This window comes from Anser cygnoides, chromosome 3 (genome assembly GCF_040182565.1).
Source record: "Anser cygnoides isolate HZ-2024a breed goose chromosome 3, Taihu_goose_T2T_genome, whole genome shotgun sequence".
Taxonomy (NCBI): domain Eukaryota; kingdom Metazoa; phylum Chordata; class Aves; order Anseriformes; family Anatidae; genus Anser; species Anser cygnoides.
Window position 1 is genome coordinate 1,299,904 of NC_089875.1, and position 22,457 is coordinate 1,322,360.

The following is a 22,457-nucleotide window of genomic DNA, read 5'->3' on the forward strand; positions in this document are numbered from 1 at the left end:
TCTAGGCTTTCAAGGGGCTGAGGCCATCAGGGTTCTAGCTGGTGCCTTTCTAAAAGCTTGATGTTTTTGAACTGTCCTGGGGTATGTGCCATAAAGTGAAGATGTTTATATCATTGTTAGTCATAAAGATTTCTCAGGACTTTTGTGTCCTTTGCTTTCTGTTTGTTACACCTTCATAGTGTACCAGCGTGTTTCTTTTTCTCTTCCCTGTGCTTGTGCAGGTGCAACCTAGTGGTCATGCAGTTAATTTTACTAAATAATTTTAGCGAGGAAGTGGTATAATGAATAAACTTGGGCTCGCTTTCTCGCACCCCCTGCTCCAGTATTTCCTAATGATATGTTCCTTCCTTGCTTCAGGATTGCAAGAAGCAGATGTGAGGTATTAAGCTTTGCGTAATGGCTGTAATGGAGCAAGCCAATAAGATCAGTGTATGGTTGTTGTGTTTCGGTTGCTCGTTTCAGGAAAAAAAATGTTTATGATATAGATACTATTTGTTTTGGTTGGCCCAAAGGGTCTGGTTGGCCTCTTGTGATAAATGTCTTGGAGAAGTGGGTTTTCATAATAAATATTGGGTGAAGGGGAGGGGGGCGTGGATTTCAGGAGTGGAGACTCTCAGGTTAATTGTGGGCAGTTCTAGCCCCCCAAAAACCAAAGTTTGTGTATTTGTATATGTGTATAAGTTTCCTTATGCTCATTCACACAAGTGTAGCACTGGAGGGGCCCATTTGCTTGGTTTGTGTTGGTGAAGCGAGTGGGGATTTGTTCTCTGTTCCTCTGTGCAAAACTCACAGTATGGCTCGTATCTGCGTGGTCTAAAATCTTACACCCCAAATCTTGACAAAACTTTTTAAGTATAAGCCAGGTGTCCTATAAACTGCATTCCAGTTGCACCTCATGCTGACTTAGGTCTTCCCCTGCCAGAGGATGGGGCAGGGGGCAGCAGGACGCTGTCAGCCAGGGGCATGGGGTTGCCCCCAGTGGGCATTGCTGCACCAAACCCCATAGCGACTTCGTCCAGGACTCAAAATTTGGTTGTCTCCCTTTATACGCCAGAACGTTAGGAGCGATGCTTATTTACTCCTTCGGTATTGGCCAGATGAAAAGAAGAAAGAAGAGGCTCCTTGAGGCTTTTCTAGCTTTGACACCATTTGAGGCTTTATAAATGTGGGTTTCAGCTGCGCTTGATGCAAGTTACTGAAAACTGGCAAACCAGCCCGTAAGCCAGCACAACACAACCACAAGTTTGGCAACAAGCGACTGCTGCCAGATGCCTTTGCTGTTCCTTTAGCTTTCTATGGATTCAAGGCACTTCACTCTTTTTTGTTGTTGGAAATACTTTCAAAGTAGAACACAGTGTTTTGGGTTGTCTAGCCAAAGTTTAGCTGTCCTTTTGCATCTTTGCCAAACTTCCTGTTTTCAGCAAAAACAATTTATTATCTTACTGGTTCTTTAGACCTGAAAGGATTTGCAAGCACAAATAAACTTCTGTTTTTTTTTTTTTCTTCATGGCCTTTCAAAGAATAAACTCGCTTGCTTCCTCTCAATTATGTGGTCTATACTAGCAAAGAGAAGTATTTAACCTTTGGACTTCTAGCAAGAATCAGAAAACATTTTAATTATGCAAAACTTCTGTACTCTGAACTTTTAAAGAAGGGATAAATATTTTTTGCATTTGCTAGGAATATTTTTTTTCAGGTGGTTGGGCAATGGTATCAACCTGCCACGTGCACATTAAGGGAGCTTGGAGTGAGTTAAAACTTGAAATCTTTTAAGAGATGTTTTTAAAGATTTTATTAATTGACAAAGAGTGAGTGATATATTCTGCTCAGGAACATTTTGTTCCTAGAGAATTATTATTGACAATCCCTGGCCACGTTGTCACAAAATGGAAAATCTATGACAAGCCTGCAGAAGCCTTCCCATTTAACGCTGCCACCAAATCAGATCTGTAAGTAAGAAACGAGGCAGGGAAGATGTGTGTTGGCTCTGTGGAGGGAAAGCAACGCATGGCTGCAAAGCCCTGCTTCAAAGGGATTGTCCAATTGTAGGAGAATCTTCTCTCTAAAAAATGAAACATATTTAAGCTATCAAGAATAAAAATAAAAAAAGGGGGGAAAATCCTTGTCATTCTTACCCACTGGCACTTTAGGGTGAGGAGAGAGCTTACCAAAAGTGTGTCTGTAAAACGGACTTCAGCAGGAGTACGTTTTCAGGGCAGGCAGTAGTGACTCGGTGTTAGACAGCTCTTTCTGCGTGTGCTTTCAGAAATTATTACATGTTACCTGCAACTGTTCGGAAGATGTTGAAGTCTATTTTTTCTGTACTGTACTTCAAAGGATTTGCAAATTCTTTGAAGGTGACTTAACATCTATTAAATGATTCTGAAAGGGGGGGAGGGGGAATCTAAAGCCTTCCAAAAAAAAGTTTAAAGGATATGTTTAATATTAGTGTTGGAAATGCGCTATAAATCCTCCAAGTTTATGTGTATCAATGTCTTTGAGATGGCATTTATCATAGTGAGGGGAGAAGGAACAACTTGAGGAGGAATGAATCTTTAGCGGTTTAATGCGTTCCTCTCTGTGTTGGGGGGGGGGGGGGGGGAACGTTTCAGCAGAACCCCCCAGCTACCAAAAAATCCTTTAACAGTTGTAACGTCCTGACAAGCGTTATGTTGGCAGGACCCTGCTGTCGTTTTCCTAAGGAAAAATGTACTTTTAGCCATTTTTTATCAGTCTGTCTGTACTCTCAGCAAAGTAATAGAAAGGCCTGCCTTCTCACACGTCAAGCAATATTTTTCAAAGCCTGAATAACAGAAGTAAAAATTCTGCTGCTTTTTTCGGAGCCAGCTCTTAGGAGAGTTTCTGTGATGGGCCCATCCATTAAGAAGGGTACCAAAATCTAAGATGTGCCAGGCAGCAAGATGCAGGTGAGACTTAGTGGCTGAGAAAGCATTTCTTTCCAGTGGCTTTCAGCTTCTAGCTACTTGACAAAATTCCTTGGGTTTGGGTTTTTCAAGATCTCTGTGTTTATCCTTCCAAAGTGCGAGTGTTTAAAGAGATCTAGGAAATAATTTTTGATACCACCAGCTTCAAAGAAATCAACTGTATTTAGTATCCTCGGCTCTTGGCTTAATTTGCTAAATCATGCTGCTTCTGAAATGTACTGCAAAGTTATTGTTCTCCGGGGGAATAATTACCATTCCTCTTGCTAGTATGGGGTGTGTGCGCGCATGTGTTTGTCAGCAGAGGAATTCAACCAGATGAATTTAAAGGAAGCCTTTTTTTTTTTTTTCAGTAACACTGAGTCAATATCTGAAAAAGAAAGGGATGCTTATCTATTGATTCTTGGAAAAACAGGACTGTGTCTTACTGACAGGAAACGCTCCTTCGGTATGGTTTTCCTGGAAGCGAAATTAGTTTGTCCTGTAAGGGTGTGTGGATGAAATCAGGCTGGTGAATCTGGGCATCCGGTGGGTTTTCATCTTGCCGTAAGGTAGCGATGGGATTTTGGCTTTCGGGGCTCTCAGCTGGCGGTGCTCGTCGAGAGAGGCAGTGGTGTTCAACATCTGGCAGGGCTGAGCCTGTAGAAAAAGCCCTTGATTCTGGACGCCCTAACCTAAACCATTCCCCGAAAGAAGGAATTTAATTAACGTGCGAAGGTTTTGTCAGAGGGAAATCAGTGGTGGGGAAGTTCTCCTGGCAGGAGAAGTGCCCGGCCTGAGACTGTGCGCGCTTCACAGGGAGGGATTTGGGCAAGATGCTGGAACAGAAGGGCACCCCAGCACCCCCTGAGCCTCAGCACAGGGTTGGGTGCTTAGCACAGAGCCCCAAACCCTCCTGGGGGTGGTTCTCAGGTGGCTACAACTGACAGAAGCTGCAGTTTCTGATGCTTATGATAAATAGGTGAGCTGTGCAGGCTGTGGTGTTTGGTGCTGCCTTTGGGATGCAGCACAGCCCTCGGATGTGTGCCACCTGCCCCGTGATCCCCTGGGGAAGGTGAGGAGCAGGGCGATGCAATGCTGCCAGGAGCTTGGAGGCTGGCCTGGCTCTTGGCTCCAGACAGAAGTTTTGGACATGCTCAGCTGATGGTCTGTTTGGCTCTTTCAACGCCTATCCAGCATTCCCAGTGAATCCGAGGGAATGCCTGTAAAAGTTCCTACATCTGTTTCCTTCCTGAAGCTCTGTAGGCAGCTTGTTGCTCTTTGCTTACGGCCTGTCAAGGGAGCAGGGAGAGAATACTGTATTTATTTATATTTATTCAATGCTTCTGGAACCTATCCTGGGCTTAAAGCACCTCACAAATGTTTAAAACAAGCCATTAGCTAACACTGGATGCAACAGCTTCACGTTTCGGTTCATTCCTTTTCCTGGAACCAAGCATTAATTGAAGACCTTTCGCACAACACAGCAAAGCACCTTGCCGTGCCCACAGGAACCTGCGCCTCCTCAAAACTGCTCCAGCCCAGGGTTGCTAGAAGTGACCTCGCAAGGGGCCACAGACCCAGCTGGGAGAAAAAAACATGTACCTTGTACAACACAAGCTCTGCGAAATTAGGACTGGACTTGCATTTCACAGTCAGGAATCTTCAGAAGATGATGTTTTCAGGTGCGGGTGTCTCTGCTCGAGTTTAATCCCCTTGGTGAAGTGCTTCCACGCCAGGTTATCGGCTCCAGGCTGCAGGATTTCAGCCAAAGCAATTCCACAAAATAGGCTGGTGGATTGGGGCTGGGGAAGAGGCTGGAACAACAGTGTTTTGCAAGAGTAAAATAATAATAAGGAAACTTCTAAAAAGGAAAAAAAAAATAATTCTGGTGATCTTTTCTTTCAAACTGCATGGCACGCCCTTGCTTTGGAGCAGAGGCATGAAAGCTGGCAACGAAGTGGCCTTTGTTTCAAGGATATGCCTTTTGCAGTTTCTGTCAAAATCCACCCAAATTTGGCAAAGCTGTTGGGCTTTTAACAAACTTAGTTCATGCATATTCAGCAGGAAGGAGTTGGATTTGAGCAGTGCGTAAGGCTCTCTGCCCAAAGAGCCTCCGAGCCTGCCTCCTCCCCAGGGAAGGAGCACCACTGCCCGCATCTTTGCGGCTTGTAGAGGGTGGTGCAGGCTGCTGCTAGGAAGCCCACACCTCTGGGTTAGCCCTCAACGCTGCTGGGGGAAAGTCAAAAATAAAAAAAAAAAAATCTGGTTTGGATGTAGATGAGAATAGCTGGGCAGGCACCCTGAGACCGGGAGCCTGGGGTTTGGTGGGAAGGTGGAGAGAGGGAGCCCTGGGGAGGGCTTGGCAAGGCGCTGGGGCCTTGGACTCTGTCTGGAAAGTCTGGGAATGAGGTCGGGGATGAGGCTGGAGCCTGGAGGGCCCTGGTTGTGGCTTGAGGAATGAGGCCTGGGGAGGAGGAGGAGAGAGACAAGAGTTGGGTCCAAGTGGATGGAGCTGGAGAGGGTCTATCTTCTGACTGTTTGTTCTTGCTATGAATTTAATCTGTGCTAATCCCAGGTTAAACCTGTTTATTTAAAACAAAAACAAACAAAAAAATACCAAGTGCCAGAATGAAGGTTGCCTTAAAAGCTCAACTATTGCTGCCTTTTATCATGTCCTTCTTCCCATGTCAACACATGTTCTGCATGAACTGGGATTTACGATGTTTGGCCAGGCTCTCAGCTGAGGAGAACTGTTACAACCCTCTAGGTAATTCTGGACTGATTTTTACAGACAGCTTGGTCCTATATGCATCTTCCCACCTCTGTTACTTCCTAATGTGGCTCGTAACTCTGAAGGGAATAAAGATGTGGTCTGCTACACTCAGACCTGCAGGGAGACCGAGGCTACTTATTAGTAGCCAAGAAGATCATTTCTGTCTTCCTCTGTAAATTATCTTCATTATATTCTGTTTTAAAATGCATCACTTGAAAGTCTAAAATATTTGACAGTTTGTAAATGTATTCAAACTACTGCAGCATTTAGGAATGGTCAAATATTTAGCTATATGTTATGTAGTGTCACATATATTTAATATATGTGCAAAAATGTCACCAGATAGAATAGTTATGTGGAAAATATTATAATAAATGTAAAAAATTGTCGTCATCTACTGATGAAAATGACCCTAATTTATTTGGACCACTGACATGCGTATATATCTTTGCTCTCACTCTTTATTCTGTAATTCTAATAAATAACTTTAGTTTTATATTTGTTTCCGTCATGTGCAATACCATGGGATGAGGTGGAACTTGAAATGCAAAAAGTATTAAGCAGAAGTTATTAGGTGCCTTTTATTTTTCAAGTGTAGTGAAGTTTGAATGAGTTGTATGAACATTCTTGTGTTTAAATGCCCTGGGACATCTTGGTATTTATAGGGGATTTTTTATCAGTTTCTTTGTGTATTTGCTGCTTTTCCCTGGTTTTTGCTTGTTTGTGGTTTTTTTTTTTTTAGCATAAACTTGGAAGATATTTTACCTGGGACTTCCCACGAAATCTTAGAAGTTGGTAATGTCAAACCAGCTGGTTTGATTAAGTGTTTGGAGGTTCCTTTTCCACTCTGTAACAGTTATTTTTTGAAGTCAATAGGGTTGTGTTAACATAAAACCGTAAAACAGGTTGGCAGTATGACTTAGCTAATATACTGAAAGAGGGGGAATAGATTTATTATTTTTTTTCCTCATGGGTTTCTCTAGTCTGTGCATGACTCCAGAATGGTGTGGTGTTGTCTTAGGGATGCGATCCGGCAAACATCCAAATATTCTTGCAGCTGCTGCAGAGCTCACGTGGGAGATTAGTGAACTGTTCCTTCCAGGCCTTGGGACTTAAAATATCAGATACCCGCAAATCTTCCTGAATGGGAGGGAGACTCAGGGCATTAATAGTAAAGTAAGTTTTTTATTTTGGTTTGGTAATTTCAGTGCTCTGATCATTTCTCAGCCCACCAGATTTAACCATCGTAGTAATGCGCTCCAAGATGTTCTGCACCAAATATTAATATCAGCGTTATTACAGCATCAGCATTTCTCCAGCGTTAGCAGATATATTGTTTTCATTATATAAATCTAGTCCTCACACTCTCTGCTCTCCAGTTTAATTAATCCACTGTCACCCGGCCATTGCCAAGAAACCTGTAGCTATTTATAGAACGGCATCGTGTTTTCATACACAAAAGATAAATATGACTCAGAATGTTACAAACTGTGCTGCGAGCACGATTAAAAAATGAAAAATTAATTTAACTCAATATTAGAAGTTATAGGCTGCCTTCAATGCTTTTTGTCATATGGAAATGTTAGCTGTCTTTAAGGAGAGAGCAGATGAGCTTAACCTTGGAGCTTCTTAACCTTCAGGACTCTGTCACGGTGTACAGAGGGGCCGCATCCCAGTGAGCTGGGACAGCACGAAGGTTGGCCATTGCTTCATGGTAGGTGCCTCTCAAATAGCACCACAGCATGCTGCTGCTCCTGTTGCATGTGCTTCTGCAAAATGTAGCACCAGACAGAGGGAGCAGGGCAAAGATAACTTCTTGTCCTCTTCTGTGCAGCAAGAACGTGAGTTGTAGATGTCAGGTGCTCAGACTTCTCTGTAAAGGCATTTTTTTAGGGATTTTTTTTTTTTTTTGCTCTCCACTTAGCAGGATGATAAGTTTTCACCAGTGAGCAGACAGTATTTTCTAAGACCTGCCATACAGTGACAGGGCAAATAATCTCACGGCTCCAAATCCACTCAGAAGGTGCCCACAGTTTCCTGATTCTGGGTGTCCTGAGCCACAGCTGTTTGCATCGGCTCTGTGCTTTATAAATGGCTCAATATTGGAAGAGTAGCTTCAAGCAAAAGTGAGAGTTTAACCTCAAAAGATCAGGCAGAAACAGCTGACAAGTTATAAGCTTGGAAACTTGTACTTCTGCCAGAACAGTAACGTTCTCTGGTGGTATCACTTTGGGCTGACAGTTTGCAGGCTAAAGGCACCTGGAACTGGCCAGAGCTCGAGTTGGAGGTGTTGTCAGTCCCTCCTTGCCTCCCCAGGTCCCTGCGATGCTCTAGGAAAGTGAGTAAATCCATCTTCAGAGGTAGCATTTCTGCAGATAGGGTCAGGTGTGCTGGGGGTAAAGGCTGCCAGCAGGAGCAGTGATGCAGGCAGGGATGCTCAAAGACTGAGAACTGTCTGCTCTGGATAAGAAGGTGAGGCATGGAGAAAGTGGTGGACAGAAAGGGGGAAGGGGTGAAATAGCCAGACCCCCTGGGGAAGGCAGAGGTGAAGAGGGAGAAGACCTGTCCTACCTATAAAGTGACTGGTTTTCCCCTCCAAACTTTGCTCCATGAATTTTCAAGTTCCTGTTAGAAATTGTTTGTGTGTTTGGCTCCCACGGTACCATGCTCTGCTGCTTCGTTATGAGGGATCCTAGCACAGGAGCTTCCTCTTGTTTGTAACCTGCTGCCTGGATGCTGTATATCCCTAATGGGTACCCAGCAAGCAGCAGTGAAGGATTGATCTTTACATCCTTCCTCTGTGCTGCTTCTGGTTTTGCAGGCTTCTACCAGTAATGTCCCCTGGGTTCTCTTTACTCCATACCGAAGGACACTTACCTGTACGGGCTTGTCTTGGAAGTCATGCCATGTATCCTTCATGGCCCTCCCCTCTTCTAGTTCTCAGCTTTTTTGAGACGCAGTGACCAGAATGATGTCCTACTTGATTCAGGCTACAGGTTTAGGTAATGATCTGTTTTTCCTTTCATCCTGTCCCTTTCCTAAAAACACCTAACCCTTGTTTTCCCTTTTAACTTCCACTGAGCTCCCCTGTCCATGAACTGTCTACTCAGACCCCCCAGCCCTCTATTCCGTGTAGTTATAGCTAACTTAAAGCCTATCCTCGTGTATTTACGGCTCTGGTTATTTTTCCCCTGTGCATTACTTTGTGTTTATTGACACTGAATTTCATTTGTCATTTTATCACTGAGCTGCTCAGTGCAGAAGGTCCTTTCAGAGCTCTTTGTGGTTACCTTCAGTCTGGCTGTTGATATGAAATTATTGGAGTAGTGAAACTATTTATCACCTTTCCCAGGCCATTAATGAATATATTAAACAGCAGTGATGATTGGAGACTTCTTTTGAAACTTCCAGTATGAGAAACGACCATTTGTGCTGGTTTGTTTCTAGTCCTCTATACAATTATTAAAACCTCTTGTTGTACAACAGTCTAGCTCCTGTAAAAACTTTAGTTGGGAGACTTTGCTGAGAACTTCTGGCAAACCCAAGTGCCCTATATTGCCTGTATCACTCCTATCCATGCTGCCTCCTTCAGAGTGCTCTAACAGATTTGTGAGGCATGACATTCCTCTAGGAAACTTACGTTGACTCTTCCACAGCCTATTGTGCTTATCCTCCTCTTGAACAGTTTTCTTTATTCTAGCTTCTACAGCTCTGGTCCAGAAATTACTTACTGCTCGGTGTTTCCCACAAGCTTTTTTCCCTAGGATCCATGCTGCATTTGCCATCTGCAATGTCTCTGGCACCAGGCGGTAGGGTTGCAGTCCCAGTGAGTGGTTGTTTCATAGCCCAGTGTTTGGGTTTCTTTGGAGCTCTTCAGGGAGGCAGAAATGAGGCGTGATGTGGTCACTTGGCTACTGTGTCTTTAAGAGTCAAGGAATCTGGAGGAAATCGGTGGCTTTTGTGCAGATGAGAAAGTGTTGGACTTGGTTTGTCCTGTAATCTTACTCTACAGTGGCCAGAGGGACTTTTAAAACAAGATGAATTTTTGCTCAATATGCTAGTATATTGCAAAAATCTTTGCAATGTTGATTTAAAACAACTGGGTGCGTATTTGCATATGCAAAATAAAAAAGTCAATTGCATGCCTAATAACAAATACGCATTTGTTATTTGTATTAACAACCATACGTATACAAATAGTAATCCTATTGAAGAAAGTGCTTGTGGCACGCACTCTTCATTTTTCTATGTATAATGCCCCAGCTGTTTTACTATTCCACACTTTTCTTCAAAATACCAAAAGTGGGAGAGCCATGTTTCTACATAAGAGGCTGAAAATATTTTGATTTAACTCAGAGGCATTCAGGAGCAAGCAAATGCCGTCAAGTGTCTTCAGCCAGTAGATTTCAATTTGTATTTAATACTTGCATAACTTAAACATTAGCCAGGAGAATTTTTAAGCTTTTTTTCTTTTAATTTGGCTTGAAAAAGTAAAAAAGACTCCTCCTGGACTGAGATCTTGTATCTCAAGTTTCAGACCGAAGTAAACTTTTACAGCCGAGTTGTAAAATAGCAGTTTATGAGACAAACTCTGCCAAAACTTTAACTATAACTGTGCCAATGTGCCATTATAATAATCCAACAATAATCATGGTCCATTATATTAAATCACTCGCACAGACAAAGGCTGCTAACCTTTCCAAGTGGGAAAAAATGTTCCTTTCAAATCGGGGATAAATTCCAACTGAGAAGACCAAATGCTCCAGCCTTTAAGTAGTGAATACATTTACTTCTCCCCAGGGCTCAAATAACCCAACATTTGGTAAATGTTTAACAAGGAGGAATTCTCCCTCCCATTTGCCCTTTTCTCATATACACTAGATTAACAAATTTAGTTTAACAAGAAGATCTGTGTTACCCCCTGGTATCCCTCAATTAGATCCTTCCTCCTATTATTGCCGTATCATCCCAGTCCATTTGCTTGATAAGAGGGCCCGAGGTAATTAGCCGGGGTGCCTAAACAGTGGCTTCCACCAGCCCTACCTCTGACACAGGAAAGTCTCCCACACATGAGAAGAGGTGGAGTTTGGTGTCTTTCTGCTGCTCTTTTGCATGTGTTTTTTTAAGGGGTTCTCCTTTTTTGCAGGGTTTTACAGAGCAGATTAAGCGAGCGTGGTGTGCAGCTCTTGACTCTGGCTATGCCTCCCTGCAGCACGTCGGGAGCTAAATCAAAGCCTCTGCAGGAATTCACAAATCCAGCTTAGAAATCTCATATTCCTTCCTGGATAAATGAAGGCTGCTGAGGACAGGATCACCGCAGGCACTCTGACACGTCCCTGTAGTGCTGGGACAACCATGTCTGTGAAACTGTTCATTCCTTGCTTAGGTTTTTTAATTGTCATTATTCATATTACTTTTAATTATATTACTTTTAATTTTCAGCTGGTTTCACTGCATTTGGGCGTCTCTTTGCTATTCTGTGCTGTACCTAGGGAGCTGGCTGGCTGAACAACCTGTCTGGGTTCACGCTGGTGAGCAGGCTTCAGATTTGGTGCAACCTTTCCTGCTCTTTCAGATTTCCCCTTCAGTTTGTGAAATCAGTGTGGTTGTGCTGTAAAAGGATTTGGGGCTTCTCCTGTTTTCCGTGGGAACGTGTTAGAAGCCCCATGGTGTGATGGTTGGTGTCTGCAAGGGCTCCGAGGAGAGCAGACCTGGAATGAGGGGAAATTCTGTCCCAGTGAGCTGGAGTGCACCAAGCTGCCGTGTTTAATTCCAGAACCAGAGCTTTTACCTATGCTTAATGCTCACGGGGCAGTGGTGACAGCTGGCAAAAGTCTTAAATGCTTTTAACAGCGGTGGGTGTCCCTGATGAGCAAAGCACCTTCCCATGCCTTACTCAGAGGCAGGTCCTTACCTCTGCTATTGAAACGTGGACGGAGGATTCTCCCGCAGGCTTTGGTGTGTGGTGCTCAGCGGGCACTTCGTTTCTCCAGGAGCTGGGGAATTTCGTCACCTCACCCGCTCCAAGGGCTCCACGCCTGATAGTGCTCAGGGACTGAAATATCCTTGTCAAAAGAGCCCTCGGGTCAGCTCAGGGTGGTGGTGATGACAAGGAGCATGGCACTCTGCTTTACTGCAGGACAAGCCTGCTGCATAGCAGCCCATGGGGTTGGAGGGTCCCTGAGCGCGGTGCTGTCGTTGTTTTGGGGGGTTTCTCCCTGGTGTCTGGCCGGCTGGCCTTCGGGAGGCATTTCTTTTGGGCTTCGCTCTTGTCATTTATGTCTCTGCCGCCTCCAAATTAGATAACAGGGTCAGACTTCGATCTGATGGTGGACGTGGTAACTTGGCTGCTCGTGTGGTATGTGTCACTGGGGGCTCAATGCTGAGCTGTTGTAGCAGACCGGGCTGTGCCATCAGCTCTAGAGGAGAGGTCTCCTATCCCAGGAGAGCTCGGCAGCGGTGTTCTTTGACTTCCCTTTAGAGAGTGGTTTGGGGTTTACCCCCAGCAAAGCAAGAACCCCACCTGTGTCTACGTCTCATCATTTTGGCTGGGACTGATGAAGTGCTGGGTGTGGGGAGACTCCCCAGTGGAAGGGTTTTCCCTGTGAGTTCTGCAAGTACACACACTTCTAAGGAGTGTGCGTATGAAAGTGTCTCAAAGGCGTGTTGCGTTTGTAGCTAGCTCCTTTAATTGTCAGCAAAGGAATAAATTCGTACTCTTTTGTGTTTTTTGTGAATCAAATGAAGTGAGGTAATACAGACAAGGTGCAAGAAGGCACCAGAGGACTCATCTGGATAAATAGCACTCTTCATTCTCAAGTTATTCACACGGTTCTTCTGCTGTACTGAGACATGAGAAAGCAAAACCATTCAAGTGCTTCGGTAACACCAAGAAAACGGATTCAGTGGCAGGGCTGTGTAATAGGACTGTGTCACGAGATAATCACACCTCGCTGCTACACATTCGGCAGCAGGGACGTGCCTTTGTCATAAAGGTGCAATTACCAATGCCTCGGTGATTTGATCAAAAGATAAATACCCAGATGAGCGGAGCAAAGAGCCACTATTTCCCTCGGCTCTGTAACTGTCTCCTTGTGTATACATGTGTAACGTCTGCCACTTTCTTCTACTGTCTTCTCAAGGGCGGGGGGGGAAGTACTTCTAAAAGCCTGGGGAAAATAAATCTTACAAAAGACACGTGCATTCACTTAAGGAATTACAAAAATTTAAAAACGTTGTGCTTGCTTGGCAGATCACTTTTATTTTGGGGGGCTGATACAGAAAAATGAAGTCAGATCCCCTTATCTCCATTCTAAAGGTGTGGGCATTGGGCATTTCAAGACCCTAAAGAGGCTTTTTTTTTTTTTGAGACCTGCTTTGCCAGTAGCCTGCCTGCTCAGCACCTTTCCTATCTGGGATTTGATTGGGATGCTCTTTTAATCTAGGTTCAAGCAGCACTTGATTCTGCAAAATGCTGGAAATGATCTGCATGTACTCATACTCTCGTAAGGTCAGTGAGTGATGGAGATACTCGGGACCTCGGAAAATGGTTTTCATTTGACTAGTAGGATTTTTAGTCTGCTTGCCTCCCTGGGTCAGCCACAGCAGGTTGGCTGGGGTATCGATTGTTCCCCGGGAGCACTGGGTGTATTTATCTCGGGGGACTTGCCAGAGCACTTCCCAATGTGGGTAGAAGACATGATGCAAGGTTTGGGGACCAGGACTCCAACAACATGAGCACTGGCAGGAAAAAAGGGGCTTCTGACACCCCAGAGCTGGTGGCAGCTCAGAAATCTGATGGAGAATGGCGGGGCAGAGAGCAGCCTCACCACAAGGACAACTTTTGGTTGGTCTTGTGCTGCCTATAGAAGTTGCTATGGTTTGTGGTCGTCCAGAGAGATTAGCAGAAAGTCTTCTGTTTCTGCTCAGAGGTTGCCTATAAAACTGGGTTTTGTCTGAGCAAGTGGTGTGAGGAATCTATAGGGAAATGCAGACTTTCCACTCTCTACGTGTCCCATATAGAATGGCAGATTTCCAGTGTCATTTGTAAATGATCCTTTCCTTGACGTGCAACGAGATGCCAGAGAATTCGGCACAAGCTTTTGCATCGCACTGAGGGTCATAAAAACATCAAAAATTCCTTTTTTGGTTGCAAAAAAAGCTGTCTAGCTTGGTGGGTAAGACTGTTCCATCTCTGCTTGTTTTTACTGAATCTGTTTTTAGGTATAGCTTCAAAAATATCTTCCTCTAACTACTTCCAAAAGGTCAGCTCTTCTTCATCGGCGTTACACAAAATGCTGCAGGGGGCGGGGAAGAATTAGCGATGAGTTGTCCTTTGTGTTTCCCATAGCAAATGTTTTCAGACCCAACCACTCTCCCTCCTGCTTGCTAGCAGCATCACATTGTCCTGAAACCTCGTAGACCTGCCCGGCTCCTTGTCGGTCGTCCTGAGCCGTGGGACACGGGGAGAGCCTGGGAACGTGGGGTGGAGCTGCCTTTGGTGCTGCGCTGCTCCGACCGCTTTGCACAGCTCTATTTTTGGCTCCTCACTTGCTCAAATGAAACTATCTGATTAAGTAACACATAGGAAATAGATTTCGATCCAAGTCTGAATCATCGAGTTATTCATTTAAAATAATAATAAAATAAAACAAATCTGTGGTGCTTGCTCCTTTCTGTGTTGGTTTGCCCCCGAAGGGACACTCAGGAAGTTCATCCGAATTAGGTGCGAATTTCCAGAGTACGAGCTGTGTAGACACCCCTGTGCAGAATGAAAGCTGTCTGAATTGTGCTGGGCTCTGAAAACAGATTTAGTTCACCCTAGCTCTTGGTGTTTCCTTACTGAGTTACGATTAGCTAATTAGCTGACTTAACTAATCCCACTTTAAATCTAATTTGGATTACCATCCTGGGCTGTCTCCAGAGAGACAGAAATGCTTAGTTCTCTTGGTAGCTTATGCCAGCAGGTTCTGGGAAGCCGCTGCATGTAAAAAAGTTTCTGTAACACCCCTTATTGTGATCCTAGATACCAGGATGGGGAACAAAGAACTTGTGACTACATCTAACCTAGGCTTGTCACACATTCAGTCCATGAAGCTACCTTCTGAAGTCATTCTTGGAGCCAGGACTTGGATTTTGGGTACATCTGACCTTTTGCTTGAGCAATCAGGGCTCTCATTTCAAATCAGGTCACGAGGTGTAGGTAAGGTCTCAAGTTTCTTCTTAAATTGCCAGACTTAAGTGCTGAATGCACAACTAAATTCTCTGACATTTCTGAAAGTTCACATGTGGTCAAATGTTGGATATAACATCAGTGAAGATGTTAGATCTCTTCCTAGAGTAGGGAAGGAAGAAGTCCTAGACAGAATAGATGCTCATGACTTATGTAGGGTCTGATGAATCGTAGCTTTTGAAGCAATCCCTGAACCATTAACTTTTTTTGAGAGTCCACTGGGAATGGACTGGAAAGGGGTAAATGGTATGCGTGTACTTTAAGTGGGGAAAGGAAAAGAGATTAAACCAGATGAGACTCCTATGAGTGCAAAACTAGCTGGTTAATTGTATCCAGAGTGTCGTTATCAGCGTTCCCCTATCCAATTGGAAGGATGTGATGTGTAATATTCCACAGCTATCTGTCCTGCTTCCAGCTCTGTTCAGTGTTCTCATTAATGACTTGCACAGTGCAGTAGAGAGCATGCTTATTAAATTTGCAGACAACATGAAGCTGGAAGGGACTGCAAATATACTGGGGGACGGGACTAGGAATTTAGAAAGGCATATACAGATTGAGGAACGGATCCGAAAAAAACCACCCAAACCCAGCTTAGTTCAACTGGGATAAAGACAGGAGACTAACCTCAGAAGTGCTCAACTCCAGGAGTATCAGAAGTATAACTACTGGGCAGGTAACAACACTTTGGAAAAGGGTTGGTGAATTAGAGCCGATCACAAGCTGAATGCAAATAAAGCAAACAAAAGGTCATGGCACTGTAAATAAAGGCAGCCCTTGTACTAGGAATTGGTTACGGATCTGCCTCTCGAGACACCATATGTGCTACTCAGCACTGATAAGGTCTCAACTAGTTTTTCTCCTGTTCTTCAAAGAACGTGAGTCAGCTGGAAAAAGTTCAGAGGATAACACTAAGAATAATCAAGTCTGTAAAGCACAGCTTGAACAAAATAAAGTTCTCTAAACTTTGAAGAGACACTATCTGCAACTGCACATAGATATTTTCCAGTATACTAGAGGCTTTTGAGAAAATTATTTGAATTACCTGTGTTGCAAGTTTGTGTCAGGGCCAAACCCACAGCAGGAAAGTTCCAGATTAGATGCTAGGAAAAGGTTTCCAGGAACACTGGTATCAATGGACGAGTGCAGCAGTTGCTGAGGTAGGTCTTTATACTACTGTTTATAATCTTCACAATGAATTGCTTTCAGTTTTAATATTCAGAGACTCCTGATGAGTGGATAGGATCAGGGCACTTTGAGAGCAGCTCAGGCTTGCACACGGATGCTGAGCACCCTTTAAAATCCTGTTGGTACATGAGAAGTCCATACAAAACTTGTAAATGTGACGTGACCTGTGCCCTTCTGGAAGAGCAGCTGGAAACCCCTGTGGTACTCCGATAGCTCCAGGCACCCGAATTAGCCATTCCTCCAGGTGAGTGTGAACAGCCCTCCTGGTGCACAGCCTGATCCTCCAGCCACTGCGGAAAGCAGCCAGGACAGCAGGACGGACATCAGCTTTGTCGGTAGCTGCTACACTCCTTTTATTCTAGAAGCTGGTATAAACCACAATCGAATCAAGCTGAGAGGACTCTGATTCCTGTTGTAAATTATGCTTGGGACAAGTAACAACGGTATTGTTTAGCTCTTGACAAAACCTAAACCTGCTTTCCAGACACGGCACTGTTTTCTGTGAAGCTGTGTTGCCAATTACATTATTAAGTTGCAGAGAGGACTTTGGACTAGAACATGGCAATATTTTCTCCTGTCAAAAACCTCTTTTTTTAATTTTGTTGCAAATCTATGTTGAATTTGGTAAACAGTTTCAGTCCGAAAGCTTTATTTTGATATCTGTTGTGTGAAGTATTCTCAGTTTCCAGGATGGATTGGTGAAGAAGCCACCCCAATTCAGGACTGAGTCTTCCTCGTGCTGGGTGCTTCAGGGTCTCTTCTGGAGGTCATACAGCCCTAGATAAAATGGTGCTTATCATCAAAAAGCTGGAAACATAGATCTTCATGCTGTGTATTCATGCTGATATTCCAGGAGGAATTCATTTGTGTGGCATTTGCGGTATAATTTTTTCAATTGGGGGGGGGGGGGGGAGTAATGATTTAAGATAGTTTTGACTGCTGTGTTTAAATACATCTCTAGCCCTATTTCAGACCCTCTCGTTCTCTTATTTCTTCCCTTTTCCTGCTGTCACCTCTGTAAAACTCAAAGGCTGCCTAGGCTAGGCAGATGGGTTGTGGGACCCCGCAGTTAGCTTTTTCTCCTCTGACGTGAGGCACCCTTACAGGTAGATCAGCTCCATCAGTGCACATCCAAGAAATGCAACTTAGTGGGAGGGGGAGATGGTTCACAGCTGTTGTAAGGAAAATAGTAAGTTGTTTTCCTTCATTTAACATCTCAAAAGCTAGTAAAAATAGCCCCGACTTTCACCATCCTTGGAAATATTCTGTTTTCTTTACAAATTCAAGTGTTGTCTTGGCTTTTGGGTCCTAAGGGTCTAAAGGTCTACTGCTTGGGACAGCCTTTAAGATCAGAGTGTTTTTCTGCATTTTTAAAGTAGTGAAAGAGTTTGGAGCAGTCATGATTCATCATGAACGCACATGTCTGCGTGTGTCTACGTAATCATAGGGATTTCTTTTATACAGTTCTTCAAAGTTCTGCGTGAGATCTGAGCTCCATGGATTTGGGCCCAATAAATGCATGTAATTCAATATGCAAAGAAAGGAGAGCAACATTTATTTTTAGATGGGGATCTGAATCGTATAGAATAGAGCCAGTCCAAAAATAATACACAAACTGTGGCAGAACATGGATTGAGGTCTGAACTTTGATGTGTCGCTCAGCTCTCTAATTACGAGGCTGCTGCTAACTCTCCACGTTGTTGTTACACTGCTTGTACCTTCAGCTGTTTTGCTATTAAACCCGACCTTTCTTTGCTCTGCTGGAGCACAAGTTTAAAAAGCAAAGGATGTTTTAACACCACAGGCAGGAAGATGTGACCAAATGGATCCAAGCTTGCAGCCTACCTGCACCTCTGTGCTGGATCTCGCGCCTGGGCCTGAGGTGCTTGCTGTGATGCTGCCCCAGCTTGGGACCCTCGTCTCGGGGTGCTGAGGTCAGCTGTGCTCACACAAGTGCCATTGTGGGAAGCAGGAGCTGCAACCGAGGTGGCCATGATAGTGGCAACACTTCCGACATCCCTGGATGCCTCCTCTCCTCTTTCCCACTCATGCCACCCCCTGCTTGCTAAACCGCATGGGGCAGGTGAAAATTTCTGCTTGGCAATCATGTTTTATAACCTCCCCATCCTTTTAGTCACACAAACTCGTCCAAGGAGAAATATGCGCCCTCTCGGAGACGTAGGTGGGTGTGGAAGAGAGCGCCAAGTCAGGCCTTCCTTCAGGTTAAAAAACCAGCAAACTCGTTCTGTGACATTCTCCCACCCTCTGGTGACCTGCACAAGGCAAAGGGAGTGTTATACCTATTAAAAAAAAAAAAACACAACCAAAGCCAAAAAACATCTAAAACCACAATTGGGTGGGGTGGAGTAATGAGCAGGTGCATACCGAAGCAAAATCACCCTGGGTTGTGTTCCTGTCCTGTTTCATAAGCGTAAGCAGGTTTGGGCCTGGTCAGTGCTCAGATGGGAAACTTCCAAGGAAAAGCAAGTGAGGGTGGGAAAGGGTGATTCAGGAGCTGGTGGCTCTGTCCAAACAGCCCAGCAGTTGCTCTCGAGCTGCCCAACCGCCAGGGTTTGGCAGGGACTTGAAAGCCCGAGCATCTGCGCACTGCCAGGCCAGCGCTGTCAGTCACCTGTCTGCAGGTTAGTGCTCGGGGGGGCTGGCCTGCTCCCAGCGGGTGACTCACCTAAATAAAGAAATCATTGCTCTTTTAGTGCAATCGGATGTTCCTCCCTCCTTCCTCGGTCTCCCGCTTGGTGCTACGGAGAAGTGAGATGGCTCCGCACAGCCACGTGGCTTGGGGATGTTGAGATCATTGCCGAAATTTCATGTCCCTGGTGGAGAAAAGCCTGCCTAAATCTAGCAACCTTGAAAATTAAGAGCAACCCAATTTAACGTGTCTGGTGTTTTGTTTTAGGAACAGGATGAACTGAACAGATAGCCTGAAAAGCCCGAAAAACGTAGTGAGTAATGTGTCTAAACTCAAGGCTTTGGTATGCAGCCTAACCCAGCACAGCACCCAACCTGCCTGAGTAATCTGCTCTATGTCAGCACGACAAGGTTTGTTGGAAGTGATGATATCTTTTACTAGGCAAAGTAATTTAGTCGGCTATCTATTTGTAATGTTAGACAAGCTTTCAGGCACGTGAGCCCTTCCCCAGGTCACTTGGAGGCTTAAGAGAAGGCAGGCATCACCTTTGCTTCATGCTGACCTGCGGAAGTGACTGGGAGCTTAGGGCTTGCCTGCTCACTGTCCTTCCACCTACACCAACCTGTCTCATCTACCTTGCATCTAGAGTCTTTCTTATCCAAGTGAGAGTCTGATAATTTATTTCCTTTGGGATATTTTCCTGCATTAACAGCAAAAATTTCAAAACTTGCTGGGTTTGGGGGGGCTTGGGGTATGCAGCTTTGCTGGCCATTTGTTTTTTGGTGCAGTTATCTGGCATTGTCTTCAAATCAGAGCCTCTAGCGATGTCTGGATTTGAGAATCCCAAAAGGAGATGTCCAAAGTCAGTTACTGCTCTTGATTTTGGAAGTTAATTGTAATAAGATAAAGCACGATAAATTAGTTAAGCTGCTTTCCTTCTGTGCTGTTTCCCCTCAATAAAGAAGAGGAAGAAATGAAGTTATGTAGTTGCTTGCCTCTGTTGTGGGTTAGAAGTGATAATGTCAGACAGCTACCAAATGCTTTACAACAATAACAAAATCCAACAAGCAAGTAAAGGGACTGGAATACTCAAACTGGAGCTGAAAAAGAATAATGAAAAACACCCTCTCTCAAGAATAGCTTTGGTCCTCATTATAGATTAGTAGTTTTGTGAGATGATGTAGAAATGTTCCTTATTATCACAGCTTTATTGCCTACCTCTGTACATCTGTTCCAAAATTCATTTCAAAATGGCCAGACATTTCAATAATCTGGTGTGGCTTGGAATTTTCATATTGTTTCTGGTGCATTAAAATCTGGATGGAAAGCTGGTACTTTTAAATTTACAATTGCACAGACCGTACAACATCTGGGTAGCTTTGCTCTATTGCTTTCCCTGTTCCTTTAAATTTAGACTGAAGTTATGATGTGCATGAAAGGCTAAAGACCTTGTGTGTGGCAGGTGTTATTTCAAGCTGACAAAAATTCAGTAATATGTTCATTTTCCTTCGATATGGCCTCTTACAAAGTACGTAAAGCTCTACTTCAAGTCTTGGCAAAATAGTTTTATTTTAAAAACAGGCAAAAGGAAGATCCTCTGGACTAGGAGAAATTACCAATCAGCTTATATAAGTGCTTGTGTGTGTTTTTGTATAAAAATATCTCCTCAAAATTGTTCCCTAGAAGGCTGTCTATTTAGTATTCCTTTAAATTAATGCTTCATCCCCTCTCTGATGCACACTGATGCACTTGCTGGAGGAACATTGATGTGTGTGGTGTTATTTTTCCTTTAAAAAATGTAGGAAAAATGTAGTATTCAGGCAAATTGCAAGATCTGAAGTTATATAGACCCCTTAGGATTACTAGTGTGAGTATCTATTTGTTACTGCAAATCAAACAGTCATACTTTGACTTAAACTGACCTGTTTAAGATAGAGCAGTCTTTAGCAGAGCAAAAGTTCTCGGTTGCACTGGTCCCCACTGAGCTTTGCTCATTTACACGAGCTAACACATAGTTGATATAAGCCAGTTCTGCCCCCAACACATCCATGACATCCTAAAAACAGTCTATATTGGAAGCCTTCTTTAGTCTGGAGGCTCAATATTTGTATTTCTATTTAAAAATAAATAATCTCTACTATAAATACAAGAGCAGATGCAAATGTTGTATTCATCTTTACCATGTGTGAGTTCAAATCTTTGGGGAAAAACTATGTTCCTCTCTTAAATACCACACACCTTAATCCGATTAATGAATCTGGGGGGCTTTCTGTGTTGTTGTTCGTGTTTAGCAAAAGAGAAAGGGATTTTAGAAAAAGCCGTGCGTGTGCGCCTGTAAGTGCATGCAACTAAATCCCAACTAATGGTTACTCCTTAATCCCTCTGAGTCCCTGCAACATGCATTGTGAGATGTATTGGAGAGCGCTTCCGGACGAAATGCTGATTAAAAGTCAGATCCAAACAGCACTTGAGTTTGGATTTCGCTCGCCAAGGTGGGCATGGTGCTCTTTTGCCAGAACAGGTCTGAACAAACTGAATTTTCAACCTGACCTTCTCCTCACCCCTAATAACTTCCTGGTTCCTTGGTTGGAGAGAGATTTACGAGCAAGAACAAAGCGTGATGTGTCTGTCCCAGCAGCGAGGGAAACCAGAAAACTTATTAAGAAAGAGGGAGAGAAGGGAGGGGGAGAGGGAATGAGGAGGGAGGGAGGCTGAAAGCCAGTCCTGGCTTCAGACAGAAGCACCTTGGCTTCTGGTCTGCTGTAATTACTCAGCCATTGAAGAAGTAAAATGGTGGGAAAAAATCTATTTTATAAAAAAATCAATGTTTTAAACAATTTGAAGAGCTCTCGTAACTTTAAATCTACCTACAATGTACATGTTCAGAGCCCTGATCACCTTCAAAGTGCTCAAATAATTTAAAATTGTTCTGCACAGAGAAGGCTCCGAACCCCCATTTTGCTTCCAAATGGAAGTAATCTCAAAAACGTGAAGCACACCTATAATTTTAAGTAGCTCCCTCTGTCCAACCCTGCCTGTAGTTTCCTGACTTTCCTACAACTCAAAATGTCAGTGTTTCTTGAAGTCAAAATAATTTCTGCTTGGAATTTGTGAAGGGGATTTTTTTTTGTCTAGCATGTTAAAAATTTTTTAAGAACCACTCAACTTGAAAACAAGAAGCTTGCTTGTTTTTTCTCTCCTGAAAACATGCAACATTACAGATGAGAAATGTTTCCCTTTGTTCCTGTATTTAGTCCATCCCAAAACTCCAAACTGATGAGTGTAGCTGTTACCGTTTCCTAACTTACAGCTCTGTGAAGGAAGTGATTTTACATTAAATTCTAATTTCATCCACAAGGGCTTTAGACCTTATATAATTAAAATACCTCAATCCTCTTCAAATTAGAAAAGCAAATTGTTACATATCATAAGTAGGTGCTTTTCACTCTAATGACAGTCACTTAGATGATTTATGACATACATTATTTTATATCAAAGTACAATGAAATAGGCATTACCAAAGGTAATCTCAGTAATGTCTGAAAAGGGATCTCAAACCTCAGTGCAACAATGAATGCAGTATTTAAAATGCAAAACCCAAAGACATTATTATGGTTTTGATTTCTTATGCCACAGCTTCTCCTGATCCGTTATATTAGTACAGCAGTACAAAGGGTGTTTTGGATGTATTTT

The 22,457-nt window shown here is 43.7% G+C and overlaps 1 long non-coding RNA gene across 2 annotated transcripts in view; it reads left to right on the forward strand.

Annotated features, from left to right (window-relative positions):
- The window catches only part of LOC106044709 (uncharacterized), a 385,284-nt gene that overhangs the window by 315,135 nt on the left and 47,692 nt on the right, over positions 1–22,457 (forward strand). The window lies entirely within an intron of this gene.